This window comes from Bombina bombina, chromosome 2 (assembly GCF_027579735.1).
Source record: "Bombina bombina isolate aBomBom1 chromosome 2, aBomBom1.pri, whole genome shotgun sequence".
Lineage (NCBI taxonomy): Eukaryota > Metazoa > Chordata > Amphibia > Anura > Bombinatoridae > Bombina > Bombina bombina.
This window is the reverse complement of record NC_069500.1, coordinates 795,731,609-795,751,042: the sequence shown is the minus strand read 5'-3', so window position 1 is coordinate 795,751,042 and position 19,434 is coordinate 795,731,609. Positions and strand designations below refer to the sequence as shown.

General features: G+C 43.4%; 1 protein-coding gene across 1 annotated transcript in view; it reads left to right on the top strand.

Annotated features, from left to right (window-relative positions):
- UPF1 (UPF1 RNA helicase and ATPase) overlaps window positions 1–19,434 on the top strand; it is a 526,107-nt gene that overhangs the window by 174,657 nt on the left and 332,016 nt on the right. The gene's annotated exons all lie outside the window — the stretch shown is intronic.

The window sequence follows — 19,434 nt, the reverse complement described above, 5'->3', positions numbered from 1 at the left end:
GCTTAAAATAGAAACAACCATCTAACTACATTTTTTTAATTAAAATTCTTGCATATCATTTTAACATTGTATATAGTTGTTTTTTTTTTTTGTTTTTTTTTTTTAGATTACACTTTTTTTTTTTGTGGGGGGGGGGGTGTTACTTTTATTGTAGAATGTGGTTGTAGTTTTTATGAAAAAAAAAAGAGCTAAGTTATTTTAGGTCAATGCCCTACGAAATGCCCTTCTGTTTATTTTTGGAAGTTGTTTCTCTTGTAAGGTGTATCCAGTCCACGGATCATCCATTACTTGTGGGATATTCTCATTCCCAACAGGAAGTTGCAAGAGGACACCCACAGCAGAGCTGTAATATAGCTCCTCCCCTAACTGTCATAGCCAGTCATTCTCTTGCAACTCTCAACAAGCTAGGATGTTGTAGGAGAGAGTGGTTAAATATAGTTAGTTTATTTTCTTCAATCAAGTTTGTTATTTTTAAATAGTACCGGAGTTGTGCTATTTTATCTCAGGCAGTAAATAGAAGAAGAATCTGCCTGAGGTTTCTATGATCTTAGCAGGTTGTAACTAAGATCCATTGCTATTCTCACATATGTCTGAGGGGATTACACAGATGAGGTAACTTCAGCGAGAGAATGGCGTGCAGTTTATTCTGCTATCAGGTATGTGCAGTTATAATTTTTTCTAGAGATGGAAAACACTAGAAAATGCTGCTGATACTGGATTAATGTAAGTTAAGCCTGAATACAGTGATTTAATAACGACTGGTATCATGCTTACTCCCAGGGGTAATACCCTTATGATATTGCAATATAAACGTTTGCTGGCATGTTTAATCGTTTTTATATATGCATTGGTGATAAAACTTTAATGGGGCCTAGTTTTTTCCACATGGCTGGCTTAAATTTTGACTAGAAACAGTTTTACTGAGGCTTTCCACTGTTATAGTATAAAAGTTACAGTTGGTGCAGTTAAAATTGCAAACTGTGACATCCAGCTTCCCTCAGGAGTCCCCTGTATGCTATAGGACATCTCTAAAGGGCTCAAAGGCTTTCCAAAGTCGTTTATTGGGGAAGGTAGGACCACAGCTTGCTGTGGCAGTTGGTTGTGATTGTTAAAAAAACAAAAAAGGAAAAAAAAGTCTATTTCGTTTTTTTGATCCGTTTTTTGAACTAAGGGGTTAATCATCCATTTGCAAGTGGATGCAATGCTCTGCTAGCCTATTACATACACTGTAAAAATTTCGTTTGATTTACTGCATTTTTTCACTGTTTTTCAAATTCTGACAAAATTTGTTTCTCTTAAAGGCACAGTACCGTTTTTTATAGTTGCTTGTTAACTTGATTTAAAGTGTTTTCCAAGCTTGCTAGTCTCATTGCTAGTCTGTATAAACATGTCTGACATAGAAGAAACTCCTTGTTCATTATTTTTAAAAGCCATGGTGGAACCCCCTCTTAGAATGTGTACCAAATGTACTGATTTCATTTTATATTGCAATAAAGATCATATTCTGTTTTTAAAAAAATTATCACCAGAGGAATCTGATGAGGGGAAAGTTATGCCGACTAACTCTCCCCACGTGTCATACCCTTTGACTCCCGCCCAAGGGACTCACGCTCAAATGGCGCCAAGTACATCTAGGGCGCCCATAGCGTTTACTTTACAAGACATGGCGGCAGTCATGGATAATACACTGTCAGCGGTATTAGCCAGACTACCTGAACTTAGAGGTTAGCGAGATAGCTCTGGGGTGAGACAAAATGCAGAGCATACTGACGCTTTAAGAACCATGTCTGATACTGCCTCACAATATGCAGAAGCTGAGGAAGGAGAGCTTCAGTCAGTGGGTGATGTTAATGACTCAGGAAAGATACCTGATTCTAATATTTCTACATTTAAATTTAAGCTTGAACACCTCCGCGTGTTACTTAGGGAGGTTTTAGCTGCTCTGAATGACTGTGATACCATTGCAGTGCCAGAGAAATTTTGTAGACTGGATAAATGCTTTGCAGTGCCGGTGTGTACTGATGTTTTTCCAATACCTAAAAGGTTTACAGAAATTATTAATAAGGAATGGGATAGACCAGGTGTGCCGTTCTCTTCCCCTCCTATTTTTAGAATTTTTTTTTCCAATAGACGCCACCACACGGGACTTATGGCAGACAGTCCCTAAGGTGGAGGGAGCAGTTTCTACTCTAGCAAAGTGTACTACTATCCCTGTCGAGGACAGTTGTGCTTTTTTAGAGCCAATGGATAAAAAATTAGGTTACCTTATAAAAATTTATTCAACAAGGTTTTATCCTACAGCCCATTGCATGCATTGCCCCTGTCACTGCTGCTGCGGCGTACTGGTTTGAGTCTCTGGAAGAGGCTTTACAGGTAGAGACTCCATTGGATGACATACTTGGCAAACTTAGAGCACTTAAGCTAGCCAATTTTATTTCTGATGCCATTGTTCATTTGAATAAACTAACGGCTAAGAATTCTGGTTTTGCTATACAGGCGCGCAGAGCGCTATGGCTTAAATCATGGTCAGCTGACGTGACTTTAAAATCTAAGCTACTTAACATTCCCTTCAAGGGGCAGACCCTATTCGGGCCTGGTTTGAAGGAGATTATTGCTGATATCACGGGAGGAAAAGGTTGTGCCCTTCCTCAGGACAGGTCCAAATCTAGGGCCAAACAGTCTAATTTTCGTGCCTTTCGAAACTTCAAGGCAGGTGCGGCATCAACTTCCTCTAATAATAAACAAGAGGGAACTTTTGCTCAATCCAAGACGGTCTGGAGACCAAACCAGACCTGGAAAAAAGGTTAGCAGGTCAAAAAGCCTGCTGCTGCCTCTAAGACAGCATGAAGGAACGACCCCCTATCCTGTAACGGATCTAGTAGGGGGCAGACTTTCACTCTTCGCCCAGGCGTGGGCAAGAGATGTTCAGGATCCCTGGGCGTTGGAAATTATATCCCAGGGATATCTTCTGGACTTCAAAGCTTCCCCCCCAAAAGGGAGATTTCACCTTTCACAATTATCTGCAAACCAGATAAAGAGTGAGGCATTCTTACACTGTGTACGAGACCTCCTAGTTATGGGAGTGATCCATCCAGTTCCAAAGGAGGAACAGGGTTTTTACTCAAATCTGTTTGTGGTTCCCAAAAAAGAGGGAACCTTCAGACCGATTTTGGATCTAAAGATCTTAAACAAATTCCTCAAAGTTCCGTCGTTCAAGATGGAAACTATTCGTACCATCCTACCACTGATCCAGGAGGGTCAATATATGACTACAGTGGATCTAAAGGATGCTTCTCTTCACATTCCGATACACAAAGATCATCATCGGTTTCTCAGGTTTGCCTTTCAAGACAGGCATTACAGTTGTAGCTCTTCCCTTTGGATTAGCTACAGCCCCAAGAATCTTTACAAAGGTTCTAGGGTCGCTTTGGCGGTCCTAAGGCCGCGGGGCATAGCAGTAGCCCCTTATTTAGACGACATCCTGATACAGGCGTCAAACTTCCAAATTGCCATGTCTCATACGGACGTAGTACTGGCATTTCTGAGGTCGCATGGGTGGAAAGTGAACGAGGAAAAGTGTTCTCTATCCCCACTCACAAGAGTTTCCTTTCTAGGGACTCTGATAGATTCTGTAGTAATGAAAATTTACCTTGACGGAGTCCAGGTTATCAAAGCTTCTAAATTCCTGTCGGGTTCTTCATTCCATTCCGCGCCCTTTGGTGGCTCAGTGTATGGAAGTAATCGGCTTAATGGTAGCGGCAATGGACATAGTGCCGTTTGCACGCTTACATCTCAGACCACTGCAACTATGCAGGCTCAGTCAGTGGAGCAGGGATTACACAGATTTGGCCCCTCAACTGAATCTGGACCAAGAGACCAGGGATCCTCTTCCCTGGTGGCTATCTCGGGTCCATCTGTCCAAAGGTATGACCTTCGCAGGCCAGATTGGACTATTGTAACAACAAATGCCAGCCTTCTAGGTTGGGGTGCAGTCTGGAACTCCCTGAAGGCTCAGGGATCGTGGACTCAGGAGGAGTCTCTCCTTCCAATAAATATTCTGGAACTAAGAGCGATATTCAAGGCTCTTCAGGTTTGGCCTCAGTTACCAACTCTGAGGTACATCAGATTTCAGTTGGTCAACATCACGACTGTAGCTTACATCAACCATCGAGGGGGAACAAGAAATTCGCTAGAGATGTTAGAAGTTTCAAAAAAAATTCACTGGGCAGAGATTCACTCTTGCCACCTATCAGCTATCCATATCTCAGGTGTAGAGCACTGGGAGGCGGATTTTCTAAGTCGTCAGACTTTTCATCCAGGAGAGTGGGAACTCCATCCGGAGGTATTTGCACAACTGATTCTCCGTTGGGGCAAACCAGAACTGGATCTCATGGCGTCTCGCCAGAACGCCAAGCTTCCGTGTTACGGATCCAGGTCCAGGGATCCCAAGGTGACACTGATACTCTAGCAGCGCCCTGGTCTTTCAACCTGGCTTATGTGTTTCCACCGTTTCCTCTGCTCCCTCGACTGATTGCCAAGATCAAGCAGGAGAGAGCATCTGTGATTCTGATAGCACCTGCGTGGCCACGCAGGACCTGGTATGCAGATCTAGTGGACATGTCATCCTTTCCACCATGGTCTCTGCCTCTGAGACAGGACCTTCTACTTCAGGGTCCTTTCAACCATCCAAATCTAATTTCTCTGAGGCTGACTGCCTGGAGATTGAATGCTTGATTTTATCAAAGCGTGGCTTCTCCGAGTCAGTTATTGATACCTTAATACAGGCACGAAAGCCTGTCACCAGGAAAATTTACCATAAGGTATGGCGTAGATATCTTTATTGGTGTGAATCCAAGGGTTACTCATGGAGTAAGGTCAGGATTCCTAGGATTTTATCTTTTCTCCAAGAAGGTTTGGAAAAAGGATTGTTAGCTAGTTTCTTAAAGGGACAGATTTTTGCTCTGTCTATTCTTTTGCACTAGCGTCTGGCAGATGTTCCAGACGTTCAGGCATTTTGTCAGGCTTTAGTTTGAATCAAGCCTGTGTTTAAACCTGTTGCTCCACCATGGAGCTTAAACTTGGTTCTCAAGGTTCTTCAAGGAGTTCCGTTTGAACCTCTTCATTCCATAGATATCAAACTTTTATCTTGGAAAGTTCTTTTTTTTTTTTTTTGGTAGCTATTTCCTCGGCTCGTAGAGTCTCTGAGCTATCTGCCTTACAATGTGATTCTCCTTATCTGATTTTTCATACGGATAAGGTAGTCCTGCGTACCAAACCTGGGTTCTTACCTAAGGTGGTATCTAACAAGAATATCAATCAAGAGATTGTGGTTCCATCCTTGTGTTACACAATCTGGACGTGGTCTGTGCTTTAAAGTTTTACTTACAAGCTACTAAAGATTTTCGTCAAACATCTGCTTTGTTTGTTGTCTACTCTGGACAGAGGAGAGGTCAAAAGGCTTTGGCAACCTCTTTTTCTTTTTGGCTAAGAAGCTTAATCCGCTTAGCCTATGAAACTGCTGGACAGCAGCCTCCTGAAAGGATTACAGCTCATTCCACTAGAGCTGTGGCTTCCACTTGGGCCTTTAAAAATGAGGCTTCTGTTGAACAGATTTGCAAGGCGGCGACTTGGTCTTCGCTTCATACTTTTTCAAAATTTTACAAATTTGATACTTTTGCTTCTTCGGAGGCTATATTTGGGAGAAAGGTTTTACAGGCAGTGGTTCCTTCCTTCCATTTAGGTTCCTGCCTTGACCCTCCCTTCATCCGTGTACTTTAGCTTTGGTATTGGTATCCCACAAGTAATGGATGATCCGTGGACTGGATACACCTTACAAGAGAAAACACAATTTATGCTTACCTGATAAATTTATTTCTCTTGTGGTGTATCCAGTCCACGGCCCGCCCTGTCATTTTAAGGCAGGTAATTTTTAAATTTAAACTACAGTAACCACTACACCCTATGGTTCCTCCTTTCTCGGCTTGTTTTCGGTCGAATGACTGGCTATGACAGTTAGGGGAGGAGCTATATTACAGCTCTGCTGTGGGTGTCCTCTTGCAACTTCCTGTTGGGAATAAGAATATCCCACAAGTAATGGATGATCCGTGGACTGGATACACCACAAGAGAAATAAATTTATCAGGTAAGCATAAATTGTTTTTTTTCTTCTTTTTTTTTTTGGTCTTAGTATTACTTTTTGTAACTTAAGGTGTGTTTAGAGGTGGGGGGTTAGGTAGTAGTAGTGTAGGTGTAGTTTGCATTGGGGTGGTTGTGATTAGCGGTTAATGTTAGGGGGCTTATTGTGTGTGTGGGGGGGGGTTGTGGCAGATTATTAATAGGTTAGGGCAGGGGTTTCCAAACTTGGCTCTCCAGAGGTTTTGGAACTACATTTCCCATGATGCTCAGCTAGATAAAATGCTGGCTGAGCATCATGGGAAATGTAGTTCCAAAACCTCTGAAAGACCAAGTTTGGAAACCCCTGCGTTAGGGGGTTGTGTAGGGGTAAATAGGTTTAGGGGGCTTACTGCATTGGAGGTTGTGGCAATGTAGGTGGATAATAGCGTTGAGCTATTGGCAGTTTAGGGGTTAATAGGGTAGTTTTTTGCGGTTGGCTATTGGCGACATTAGTGGTTAAATAGGGTAGAAGGTTTATTGCAGTGGGCTAATGGCAGTTTAGGGGTTATACAATCTACCTACAAAAACATGATTATCCTCCTGAGTTCTGGATCGTCTGCTGATAAAATAAAGGCAGAATAGCCCTGGTACAGCGTGGCAGGTAGGCACCTCAGCAAAGTTGCTGAGGTGTAGAGGTGTCTAGATGGTCTTCAAATTGTGTATCTATTAATTTGTCAAATTCAGTAAAAAAGTTACATGGTTAAATTTTAAAGATAGTCATTTTTTTTTTTCATTCTAAAAGTTTTTATTAAAAATTAGTTTTTATTTATTAGACCATTGTGAACCAGTATGGACCAAGAGGCCTTGCAAGATGCCACTTGCTCCTTGTGTTTTGATGCCAAAGTGGAACCACCAATCCCTTTCTGTTCCTCATGTATTGAGAGGACTTTAAATTATAGGGGGGAAAAAATTTCTGAGCCAACTTTTCCTAAAGCAGATGTTGTCCAGGAGTCTAATGACGAGGTTCAATATATGCCGCAACTTTCTACTCATGCGTCCCCTATTTTACCGCCCTCACATGCAGTGTCCTGCGCTTCCTCTTTAACTCCCGCTGGAGTTACTTTATGGGACATCGCTTCTCTCATGTCTTCTACAATTTCAGATGCTCTGTCTGCTTTTGCAGTGTTGCAAGGAAAGCGTAAGAGGAAAATCAGACATTCTGTAAGCGAGGTTTCTGACGCTGTTGTTGCTATTTCGGAGGTCCCCTCCCAGAAGCCTGAAGAGGGGGATACCGTAGTAGCATCTGAAGAGGAAATTTCAGATTCAGACAGTGTAATTCCTCCTGCTGATACTGAAGTGGTATCTTTCAGGTTTAAGCTAGAACACCTCCGTCTGTTATGGAGGTTTTAGCTACTTTGGACGACAGCGACTCCACGGTAGTCACTAAAAACTCCAGAAAGCTGAACAAATATTTCGATGTTCCTTCCTGGACAGATGCTTTTTCGGTCCCAGACCCAGCTTCTGAGATCATTACTAAGGAGTGGGAGAGACGGGGTATACCTTTTTCTCCATCCCCTACATTTAAAAAGATGTTTCCCATAGCCGATTCTATGAAGGAGGCTTGGCAAACAGTCCCCAGGGTGGAAGGAGCAGTTTACACCTTAGCTAAGAGAACTACTATTCCCATAGATTATAGTTGTGCCTTCAAAGATCCTATAGACAAGAGGGTTTTCTCCAACATTGGTGTGTCCGGTCCACGGCGTCATCCTTACTTGTGGGACATCTCTTCCCCAACAGGAAATGGCAAAGAGTCCCAGCAAAGCTGGCCACATAGTCCCTCCTAGGCTCCGCCCACCCCTGTCATTCTCTTTGCCGTTGCACAGGCAACATCTCCACGGAGATGGTTAAGAGTTTTTTGGTGTTTAAATGTAGTTTCTCCAACATAGGTGTGTCCGGTCCACGGCGTCATCCTTACTTGTGGGATATTCTCTTCCCCAACAGGAAATGGCAAAGAGCCCAGCAAAGCTGGTCACATGATCCCCCCTAGGCTCCGCCTTCCCCAGTCATTCTCTTTGCCGTTGTACAGGCAACATCTCCACGGAGATGGCTTAGAGTTTTTTGGTGTTTAAATGTAGTTTTATTGCTTCAATCAAGAGTTTGTTATTTTAAAATAGTGCTGGTATGTACTATTTACTCTGAAACAGAAAAGAGATGAAGATTTCTGTTTGTAAGAGGAAGATGATTTTAGCAACCGTTACTAAAATCGATGGCTGTTCCACACAGGACTGTTGAGATGAAGTAACTTCAGTTGGGGGAACAGTGTGCAGACTTTTACTGCTTGAAGTATGACACATTTCTAACAAGACTTGGTAATGCTGGAAGCTGTCATTTTCCCTATGGGATCCAGTAAGCCATTTTAATAACAATTTATAAAGGGCTTCACAAGGGCTTTGAAGACTGGTAGACATTTTTCTGGGCTAAAACGTTTGTTTTATAAGCATGTTTAATGGTTTATTACTCTGAGGAGTTGTTTTTATCTGGGTATGTTGGTTATAAAAACGGCAGGCACTGTTTTGGACACCTTTTTCACTGGGGGCCTTCTCTAGTCTTAGGCAGAGCCTCAGTTTCGCGCCACTAATGCGCAGTTGTTTTTGGGAGTCAGAGCATGCAGATGCATGTGTGAGGAGCTCAGATACACTGAAAAAGCGTCCTGAAGGCGTCATTTGGTATCGTATTCCCCTCTGGGCTTGGTTGGGTCTCAGCAAAGCAGATACCAGGGACTGTATAGGGGTTAAATGTAAAAACAGCTCCGGTTCCGTTATTTTAAGAGTTAAAGCTTTCAAATTTGGTGTGCAATACTTTCAAGGCTTTATGACACTGTGGTGAAATTTTGGTGAATTTTGGACAATTCCTTCATACTTTTTCGCATATTCAGTAATAAAGTGTGTTCAGTTTAAAATTTAAAGTGACAGTAACGGTTTTATTTTAAAACGTTTTTTGTACTTTGTTATCAAGTTTATGCCTGTTTATCATGTCTGTACCTTCAGATAGACTATGTTCTGTATGTCAGGAAGCCAAAGTTCCTTCTCATTTAAATATATGTGATGCATGTGATAGTGAAAATGATGCCCAAGATGATTCCTCTAGTGAAGGGAGTAAGCATGGTACTGCATCATCCCCTTATGTGTCTACACCAGTCTTGCCCACACAAGAGGCCCCTAGTACATCTAGTGCGCCTGTTATTCTTACTATGCAACAATTAACGGCTGTAATGGATAATTCTATTAAAAACATTTTAGCCAAAATGCCCACTTATCAGCGAAAGCGCGACTGCTCTGTTTTAGACACTGTAGAGCATGAGGGCGCTGATGATAATGGTTCTGACATGCCCTTACACCAGTCTGAAGGGGCTAGGGAGGTTTTGTCTGAGGGAGATATTTCAGATTCAGGAAAAATTTCTCAACAAGCTGAACCTGATGTTATTACATTCAAATTTAAATTGGAACATCTCCGCGCTCTGCTTAAGGAGGTGCTTTCTACTCTGGATGATTGTGACAATTTGGTCGTTCCAGAGAAATTATGTAAGATGGACAAGTTTCTAGAGGTCCCGGTGCCCCCCGAAGCTTTTCCTATACCCAAGCGGGTGGTGGATATTGTAAATAAAGAGTGGGAAAGGCCCGGCATACCTTTTTGTCCCTCCCCCTATATTTAAGAAATTGTTTCCTATAGTCGACCCTAGAAAGGACTTATGGCAGACAGTCCCTAAGGTTGAGGGGGCGGTCTCTACCTTAAACAAACGCACCACTATCCCTATAGAAGATAGTTGTGCTTTCAAAGATCCTATGGATAAAAAGTTAGAAGGTTTGCTTAAAAAGATGTTTGTTCAGCAAGGTTACCTTCTACAGCCAATTTCATGCATTGTTCCTGTTACTGCAGCAGCGTCTTTTTGGTTTGATGAACTAGAAAAGTCGTTAGATAAAGCTACTCCTTTGGAGGAGATTTTGGACAGAATTCGTGCTCTTAAATTGGCTAATTCTTTTACTCTAGACGCTACCCTGCAATTAGCTAGATTAGCGGCGAAAAATTCAGGGTTTGCTATTGTGGCGCGCAGAGCGCTATGGCTAAAGTCTTGGTCAGCGGATGCGTCATCCAAGAACAAATTGCTTAATATTCCTTTCAAGGGGAAAACGCTGTTTGGTCCTGACTTGAAAGAGATTATTTCAGATATCACTGGGGGAAAGGGCCATGCCCTTCCTCAGGATAGGTCTTTCAAGGCTAAAAATAAGCCTAATTTTCGTCCCTTTCGTAGAAACGGACCAGCCTCAAGCTCTACTCCCTCTAAGCAAGAGGGTAATACGTCTCAAGCCAAGCCAGCCTGGAGGCCCATGCAAGGCTGGAACAAAGGTAAGCAGGCCAAGAAACCTGCCACTGCTACCAAGACAGCATGAGATGTTGGCCCCCGATCCGGGACCGGATCTGGTGGGGGGCAGACTTTCTCTCTTCGCTCAGGCATGGGCAAGAGATGTTCTGGATCTTTGGGCTCTAGAAATAGTCTCCCAAGGTTATCTTCTGGAATTCAAGGAACTACCCCCAAGGGGAAGATTCCACAGGTCTCAATTGTCTTCAGACCACATAAAAAAACAGGCATTCTTACATTGTGTAGAAGACCTGTTAAAAATGGGAGTGATCAATCCTGTTCCATTGAAGGAACAAGGGATGGGATTCTACTCAAATCTGTTCATAGTTCCCAAAAAAGAGGGAACATTCAGACCAATCTTGGATCTCAAGATCTTAAACAAATTTCTCAGGGTTCCATCGTTCAAGATGGAAACCATTCGAACAATTCTTCCTACCATCCAGGAAGGTCAATTCATGACCACGGTGGATTTAAAGGATGCGTATCTACATATTCCTATCCACAAGGAACATCATCAGTTCCTAAGGTTCGCGTTTCTGGACAAACATTACCAGTTCGTGGCACTTCCATTCGGATTAGCCACTGCCCCAAGAATTTTCACAAAGGTACTAGGGTCCCTTCTAGCGGTGCTAAGACCGAGGGGCATTGCAGTAGTACCTTACTTGGACGACATTCTAATTCAAGCGTCGTCCCTGCCACAAGCAAAGGCTCATACGGACATTGTCCTAGCCTTTCTCAGATGTCACGGGTGGAAAGTGAACGTAGAGAAAAGTTCTCTATCTCCGTCAACAAGAGTCCCCTTCTTGGGAACAATAATAGACTCTTTAGAAATGAAGATTTTTCTGACAGAAGCCAGAAAATCAAAACTTCTAAACTCTTGTCAAGTACTTCATTCTGTTCTTCTTCCTTCCATAGCGCAGTGCATGGAAGTAATAGGTTTGATGGTGGCGGCAATGGACATAGTTCCTTTTGCGCGAATTCATCTAAGACCATTACAACTGTGCATGCTCAGACAGTGGAATGGGGATTATACAGACTTGTCTCCAACGATACAAGTAGATCAGAGGACCAGAGACTCACTCCGTTGGTGGCTGACCCTGGACAACCTGTCACAAGGGATCAGCTTCCGCAGACCAGAGTGGGTCATTGTCACGACCGACGCCAGTCTGGTGGGCTGGGGAGCGGTCTGGGAACCCCTGAAAGCTCAGGGGCTTTGGTCTCGGGAAGAATCTCTTCTACCGATAAACATTCTGGAACTGAGAGCGATATTCAATGCTCTCAGAGCTTGGCCTCAGCTTGCAAAGGCCAAATTCATAAGGTTTCAATCAGACAACATGACGACTGTTGCGTATATCAACCATCAGGGGGGAACAAGGAGTTCCCTGGCGATGGAAGAAGTGACCAAAATAATTCAATGGGCGGAGAATCACTCCTGCCACTTGTCTGCAATCCACATCCCAGGAGTGGAAAATTGGGAAGCGGATTTTCTGAGTCGTCAGACATTTCATCCGGGGGAGTGGGAACTCCATCCGGAAATTTTTGCCCAAATAATTCAATTATGGGGCATTCCAGACATGGATCTGATGGCGTCTCGTCAGAACTTCAAGGTTCCTTGCTACGGGTCCAGATCCAGGGATCCCAAGGCGGCTCTAGTGGATGCACTAGTAGCACCTTGGACCTTCAACCTAGCTTATGTGTTCCCACCGTTTCCTCTCATTCCCAGGCTGGTAGCCAGGATCAAACAGGAGAGGGTATCGGTGATCTTGATAGCTCCTGCGTGGCCACGCAGGACTTGGTATGCAGACCTGGTGAATATGTCATCAGCTCCACCATGAAAGCTACCTCTGAGACAGGACCTTCTTGTTCAAGGTCCGTTCGAACATCCGAATCTGGCCTCACTCCAACTGACTGCTTGGAGATTGAACGCTTGATTTTATCAAAGCGAGGGTTCTCAGATTCTGTCATTGATACTCTTGTTCAGGCTAGAAAGCCTGTAACTAGGAAAATCTACCATAAAATATGGAAAAAATATATCTGTTGGTGCGAATCTAAAGGATTCCCATGGAACAAGATAAAAATTCCTAGGATTCTATCCTTTCTTCAAGAGGGTTTGGAGAAAGGATTATCTGCGAGTTCTTTGAAGGGACAGATTTCTGCTTTTATCTGTTTTACTTCACAAAAAGCTGGCGGCTGTGCCAGACGTTCAGGCCTTTGTTCAGGCTCTGGTTAGAATCAAGCCTGTTTACAAACCTTTGACTCCTCCCTGGAGTCTCAATTTAGTTCTTTCAGTTCTTCAGGGGATTCCGTTTGAACCCCTACATTCCGTTGATATAAAGTTATTATCTTGGAAAGTTTTGTTTTTGGTTGCAATCTCTTCTGCTAGAAGAGTTTCAGAGTTATCTGCTCTGCAGTGTTCTCCTCCATATCTGGTGTTCCATGCAGATAAGGTGGTTTTGCGTACTAAACCTGGTTTTCTTCCGAAAGTTGTTTCTAATAAAAATATTAACCAGGAGATAGTCGTGCCTTCTTTGTGTCCTAATCCAGTTTCAAAGAAGGAACGTTTGTTGCACAACTTAGATGTAGTTCGTGCTCTCAAATTTTACTTAGCAGCTACTAAGGATTTCAGACAAACATCTTCTTTGTTTGTTGTTTATTCTGGTAAAAGGAGAGGTCAAAAAGCAACTTCTACCTCTCTCTCTTTCTGGCTTAAAAGCATTATCCGATTGGCTTATGAGACTGCCGGACGGCAGCCTCCTGAAAGAATCACAGCTCACTCCACTAGGGCTGTGGCTTCCACTTGGGCCTTCAAGAACGAGGCTTCTGTTGATCAGATATGTAAGGCAGCGACTTGGTCTTCACTGCACACTTTTGCCAAATTCTACAAATTTGATACTTTTGCTTCTTCTGAGGCTATTTTTGGGAGAAAGGTTTTGCAAACCGTGGTGCCTTCCATCTAGGCGACCTGATTTGTTCCCTCCCATCATCCGTGTCCTAAAGCTTTGGTATTGGTTCCCACAAGTAAGGATGACGCCGTGGACCGGACACACCTATGTTGGAGAAAACAGAATTTATGCTTACCTGATAAATTACTTTCTCCAACGGTGTGTCCGGTCCACGGCCCGCCCTGGTTTTTGATCAGGTCTGTTGAATTATTTTCTCTAACTACAGTCACCACGGTATCATATGGTTTCTCCTATGCATATTCCTCCTTTACGTCGGTCGAATGACTGGGGAAGGCGGAGCCTAGGGGGGATCATGTGACCAGCTTTGCTGGGCTCTTTGCCATTTCCTGTTGGGGAAGAGAATATCCCACAAGTAAGGATGACGCCGTGGACCGGACACACCGTTGGAGAAAGTAATTTATCAGGTAAGCATAAATTCTGTTTTTTATTCTTCTATCAAGTGTTATTTTAAAATAGTGCTGGTATGTACTATTTACTCTGAAACAGGAAAGGATGAAGATTTCTGTTTGTGAGAGGAAGATGATTTTAGCAGACAGTAACTAAAATCGATTGCTGTTTCCACATAGGACTGTTGAGATGAAGTAACTTCAGTTGGGGGAAACAGCAGACTTTTCTGCTTAAGGTATGACTAGCCATATTTCTAACAAGACCATGTAATGCTGGAAGGCTGTCATTTCCCCTCATGGGGACCGGTAAGCCATTTTCTTAGTCAAACAAACAGAATAAAGGGCTTAATATGGGCTAAAAAAACTGGTAGACATTTTTATGGGCTAAATCGATTGCTTTATTTGGGCATTTTATTCATATTTATGCTGACAATTCGCATTTATAAACTTGGGGAACGTTTATTAAACGGCAGGCACTATGTTAGACACCTTTTCCAGTCAGGGGGCCTTCCTAGTTGTAGACTGAGCCTCATTTTCGCGCCATTACTGCGCAGTTGTTTTTTGAGAGCAGGGCATGCAGATGCATGTGTGAGGATCTGAAATTTGCTGGAAAAGCTTCTAGAAGGCGTCAATTGGTATCGTATTCCCCTCTGGGCTTGGTTGGGTCTCAGCAAAGGCTATAGCTGGGACTGTATAGGGGTTAAATTTGTAAACGGCTCCGGTTCCGTTATTTTAAGGGTTAAAGCTCTGAAATTTGGTGTGCAATACTCTTAATTTTGGTAATTTTTGAACAATCCCTTCATACTTTTCACATATTCAGTAATAAAGTGTTTTCTGTTTAAAATTTAAAGAGACAGTAACGGTTTTGTTTTAAAACGTTTTTTGTGCTTTGTTGACAAGTTTAAGCCTGTTTAACATGTCTGTGCCTTCGGATAAGCTATGTTCTATATGTATGAAAGCCAATGTGTCTCCCCATTTAAATTTATGTGATAATTGTGCCATAGCGTCCAAACAAAGTAAGGACAGTACTGCCACAGATAATGAAATTGCCCAAGATGATTCCTCAGATGAGGGGAGTAAACATGATACTACATCATCTCCTACTGTGTCTACACCAGTTTTGCCCACACAGGAGGCCCCTAGTACATCTAGTGCGCCAATGCTTATTACCATGCAACAATTAACGGCTGTAATGGATAACTCCATAGCAAATATTTTATCCAAAATGCCTACTTATCAGAGAAAGCGCGATTGCTCTGTTTTAAACACTGAAGAGCAGGAGGGCGCTGATGATAATTGTTCTGTCATACCCTCACACCAATCTGAAGGGGCCATGAGGGAGGTTTTGTCAGATGGGGAAATTTCAGATTCAGGAAAAATTTCTCAACAAGCTGAACCTGATGTTGTGACATTTAAATTTAAATTAGAACATCTCCGCGCACTGCTTAAGGAGGTGTTATCTACTCTGGATGATTGTGACAACTTGGTCATTCCAGAGAAATTATGCAAGATGGACAGGTTCCTAGAGGTTCCGGTGCACCCCGACGCTTTTCCTATACCCAAGCGGGTGGCGGACATAGTAAATAAGGAGTGGGAAAAGCCCGGCATACCTTTTGTTCCCCCCCCTATATTTAAGAAATTATTTCCTATGGTCGACCCCAGAAAGGACTTGTGGCAGACAGTCCCTAAGGTCGAGGGGGCAATTTCTACTCTAAACAAACGCACTACTATTCCTATCGAAGATAGTTGTGCTTTCAAAGATCCTATGGATAAAAAATTGGAAGGTTTGCTTAAAAAGATTTTTGTACAGCAAGGCTACCTTCTACAACCCATTTCGTGCATTGTTCCTGTCACTACAGCAGCGTGGTTCTGGTTCGAGGAACTAGAAAACTCGCTTAGTAGAGAGACTCCATATGAGGAGGTTATGGACAGAGTTCACGCACTTAAGTTGGCTAACTCTTTTATTTTAGATGCCGCTTTGCAATTAGCTAGATTAGCGGCGAAAAATTCAGGGTTTGCTATTGTGGCGTGCAGAGCGCTTTGGCTAAAATCTTGGTCAGCGGATGTGTCATCCAAGACAAAATTGCTTAACCTCCCTTTCAAAGGTAAAACTCTATTTGGACCAGAATTGAAAGAGATTATTTCAGACATCACTGGGGGAAAGGGCCACGCCCTTCCACAAGATAGGCCTTTCAAGGCCAAAAATAAATCTAATTTTCGTTCCTTTCGCAATTTCAGGAACGGACCGGCCTCTAATTCTGCATCCTCTAAGCAAGAGGGTAATGCCTCACAACCCAAACCAGCCTGGAAACCGATGCAAGGCTGGAACAAGGGTAAGCAGGCCAAGAAGCCTGCCGCTGCTAACAAAACAGCATGAAGGAGTAGCCCCCGATCCGGGACCGGATCTAGTGGGGGGCAGACTCTCTCTTTGCTCAGGCTTGGGCAAGAGATGTTCAGGATCCCTGGGCGCTAGAAATAGTTTCTCAGGGTTATCTCCTGGAGTTCAGGGAACTACCCCCAAGGGGAAGGTTCCACATGTCTCACTTATCCTCAAACCAAATAAAAAGACAGGCGTTCTTACATTGTGTAGAAGACCTGTTAAAGATGGGAGTGATACACCCAGTTCCAATAAAGGAACAAGGAATGGGATTTTATTCCAATCTGTTCGTAGTTCCCAAAAAAGAGGGAACTTTCAGACCAATTTTGGATTTGAAGATCCTAAACAAATTTCTCAGGGTACCATCGTTCAAGATGGAAACCATTCGAACGATTCTACCCACTATCCAGGAAAGTCAATTTATGACTACCGTGGATCTAAAGGATGCGTACCTACATATTCCTATCCACAAAGAACATCATCAGTTCCTAAGGTTCGCTTTTCTGGACAAGCATTACCAGTTTGTGGCCCTCCCATTCGGGTTAGCCACTGCTCCAAGGATTTTCACAATGGTACTAGGGTCCCTTCTAGCGGTTCTAAGACCGAGGGGCATTGCAGTAGTACCTTACTTGGACGACATTCTAATACAAGCGTCGTCCCTGTCAAAAGCAAAGGCTCATACAGACATCGTTCTGGCCTTTCTCAGATCACACGGATGGAAGGTGAACATAGAAAAAAGTTCTCTGTCTCCGTCGACAAGAGTTCCCTTCTTGGGAACAATAATAGATTCCTTAGAAATGAGGATTTTTCTGACAGAGGTCAGAAAGTCAAAACTTCTAAGCTCTTGTCAAGTTCTTCATTCTGTTCCTCGTCCTTCCATTGCACAGTGCATGGAAGTAGTAGGGTTGATGGTTGCAGCAATGGACATAGTTCCTTTTGCACGAATTCATCTAAGACCATTACAACTGTGCATGCTCAAACAGTGGAATGGGGACTATACAGACTTGTCTCCAATGATTCAAGTAGATCAGAAGACCAGAGATTCACTCCGTTGGTGGCTGACCTTGGACCATCTGTCCCAGGGAATGAGCTTCCGCAGACCAGAGTGGGTCATTGTCACGACCGACGCCAGTCTAGTGGGCTGGGGCGCGGTCTGGGAATCCCTGAAAGCTCAGGGTCTATGGTCTCGGGAAGAGTCTCTTCTCCCGATAAACATTCTGGAACTGAGAGCGATATTCAATGCTCTCAGGGCTTGGCCTCAACTAGCAAAGGCCAGATTCATAAGGTTCCAATCAGACAACATGACGACCGTTGCGTATATCAATCATCAGGGGGGAACAAGGAGTTCCCTGGCGATGAAAGAAGTGACCAAAATAATTCAATGGGCGGAGGATCACTCCTGCCACCTGTCTGCGATCCACATCCCAGGTGTGGAAAACTGGGAGGCGGATTTTCTGAGTCGTCAGACATTCCATCCGGGGGAGTGGGAACTCCATCCGGAGATCTTTGCCCAAATAACTCAATTATGGGGCATTCCAGACATGGATCTGATGGCGTCTCGTCAGAACTTCAAGGTTCCTTGCTACGGGTCCAGATCCAGGGATCCCAAGGCGACTCTAGTAGATGCACTAGTAGCACCTTGGACCTTCAACCTAGCTTATGTATTTCCACCGTTTCCTCTCAATCCCAGGCTGGTAGCCAGGATCAATCAGGAGAGGGCCTCGGTGATCTTGATAGCTCCTGCGTGGCCACGCAGGACTTGGTATGCAGACCTGGTGAATATGTCATCAGTTCCACCATGGAAGCTACCTTTGAGACAGGACCTTCTTGTTCAGGGTCCATTCGAACATCCAAATCTGGTCTCCCTCCAGCTGACGGCTTGGAGATTGAACGCTTGATTCTATCGAAGCGTGGGTTTTCAGATTCTGTGATAGATACTCTGGTTCAGGCCAGAAAACCGGTAACTAGAAAGATTTACCATAAAATATGGAAAAGATATATCTGTTGGTGTGAATCCAAAGGATTCCCTTGGAATAAGATAAAAATTCCTAAGATTCTATCCTTTCTACAAGAAGGTTTGGAGAAAGGATTATCTGCAAGTTCTCTAAAGGGACAGATCTCTGCTTTATCTGTCTTACTACACAAAAGACTGGCAGCTGTGCCAGATGTTCAAGCATTTGTTCAGGCTCTGGTTAGGATCAAGCCTGTTTACAGACCTTTGACTCCTCCCTGGAGTCTAAATCTAGTTCTTTCAGTTCTTCAAGGGGTTCCGTTTGAACCTTTACATTCCATAGATATTAAGTTACTATCTTGGAAAGTTTTGTTTTTGGTTGCAATTTCTTCTGCTAGAAGAGTTTCAGAGTTATCTGCTCTGCAGTGTTCTCCGCCCTATCTGGTGTTCCATGCAGATAAGGTGGTTTTGCGTACTAAGCATGGTTTTCTTCCTAAGGTTGTTTCTAACAAAAATATTAACCAGGAGATAGTTGTACCTTCTTTATGTCCGAATCCAGTTTCAAAGAAGGAACGTTTGTTACACAATTTGGACGTAGTCCGTGCTCTAAAATTCTATTTAGAGGCTACAAAAGATTTCAGACAAACATCTTCCTTGTTTGTTGTTTATTCTGGTAAAAGGAGAGGTCAAAAAGCGACTTCTACCTCTTTCCTTTTGGCTTAAAAGCATCATCCGATTGGCTTATGAGACTGCCGGACGGCAGCCTCCTGAAAGAATCACAGCTCACTCCACTAGGGCTGTGGCTTCCACATGGGCCTTCAAGAACGAGGCTTCTGTTGACCAGATATGTAAGGCAGCGACTTGGTCTTCACTGCACACTTTTGCCAAATTTTACAAATTTGATACTTTTGCTTCTTCGGAGGCTATTTTTGGGAGGTTTTGCAAGCTGTGGTGCCTTCCGTTTAGGTAACCTGATTTGCTCCCTCCCTTCATCCGTGTCCTAAAGCTTTGGTATTGGTTCCCACAAGTAAGGATGACGCCGTGGACCGGACACACCAATGTTGGAGAAAACAGAATTTATGCTTACCTGATAAATTACTTTCTCCAACGGTGTGTCCGGTCCACGGCCCGCCCTGGTTTTTTAATCAGGTCTGATGAATTATTTTCTCTAACTACAGTCACCACTGTACCATATGGTTTCTCCTATATATATTTCCTCCTGTCCG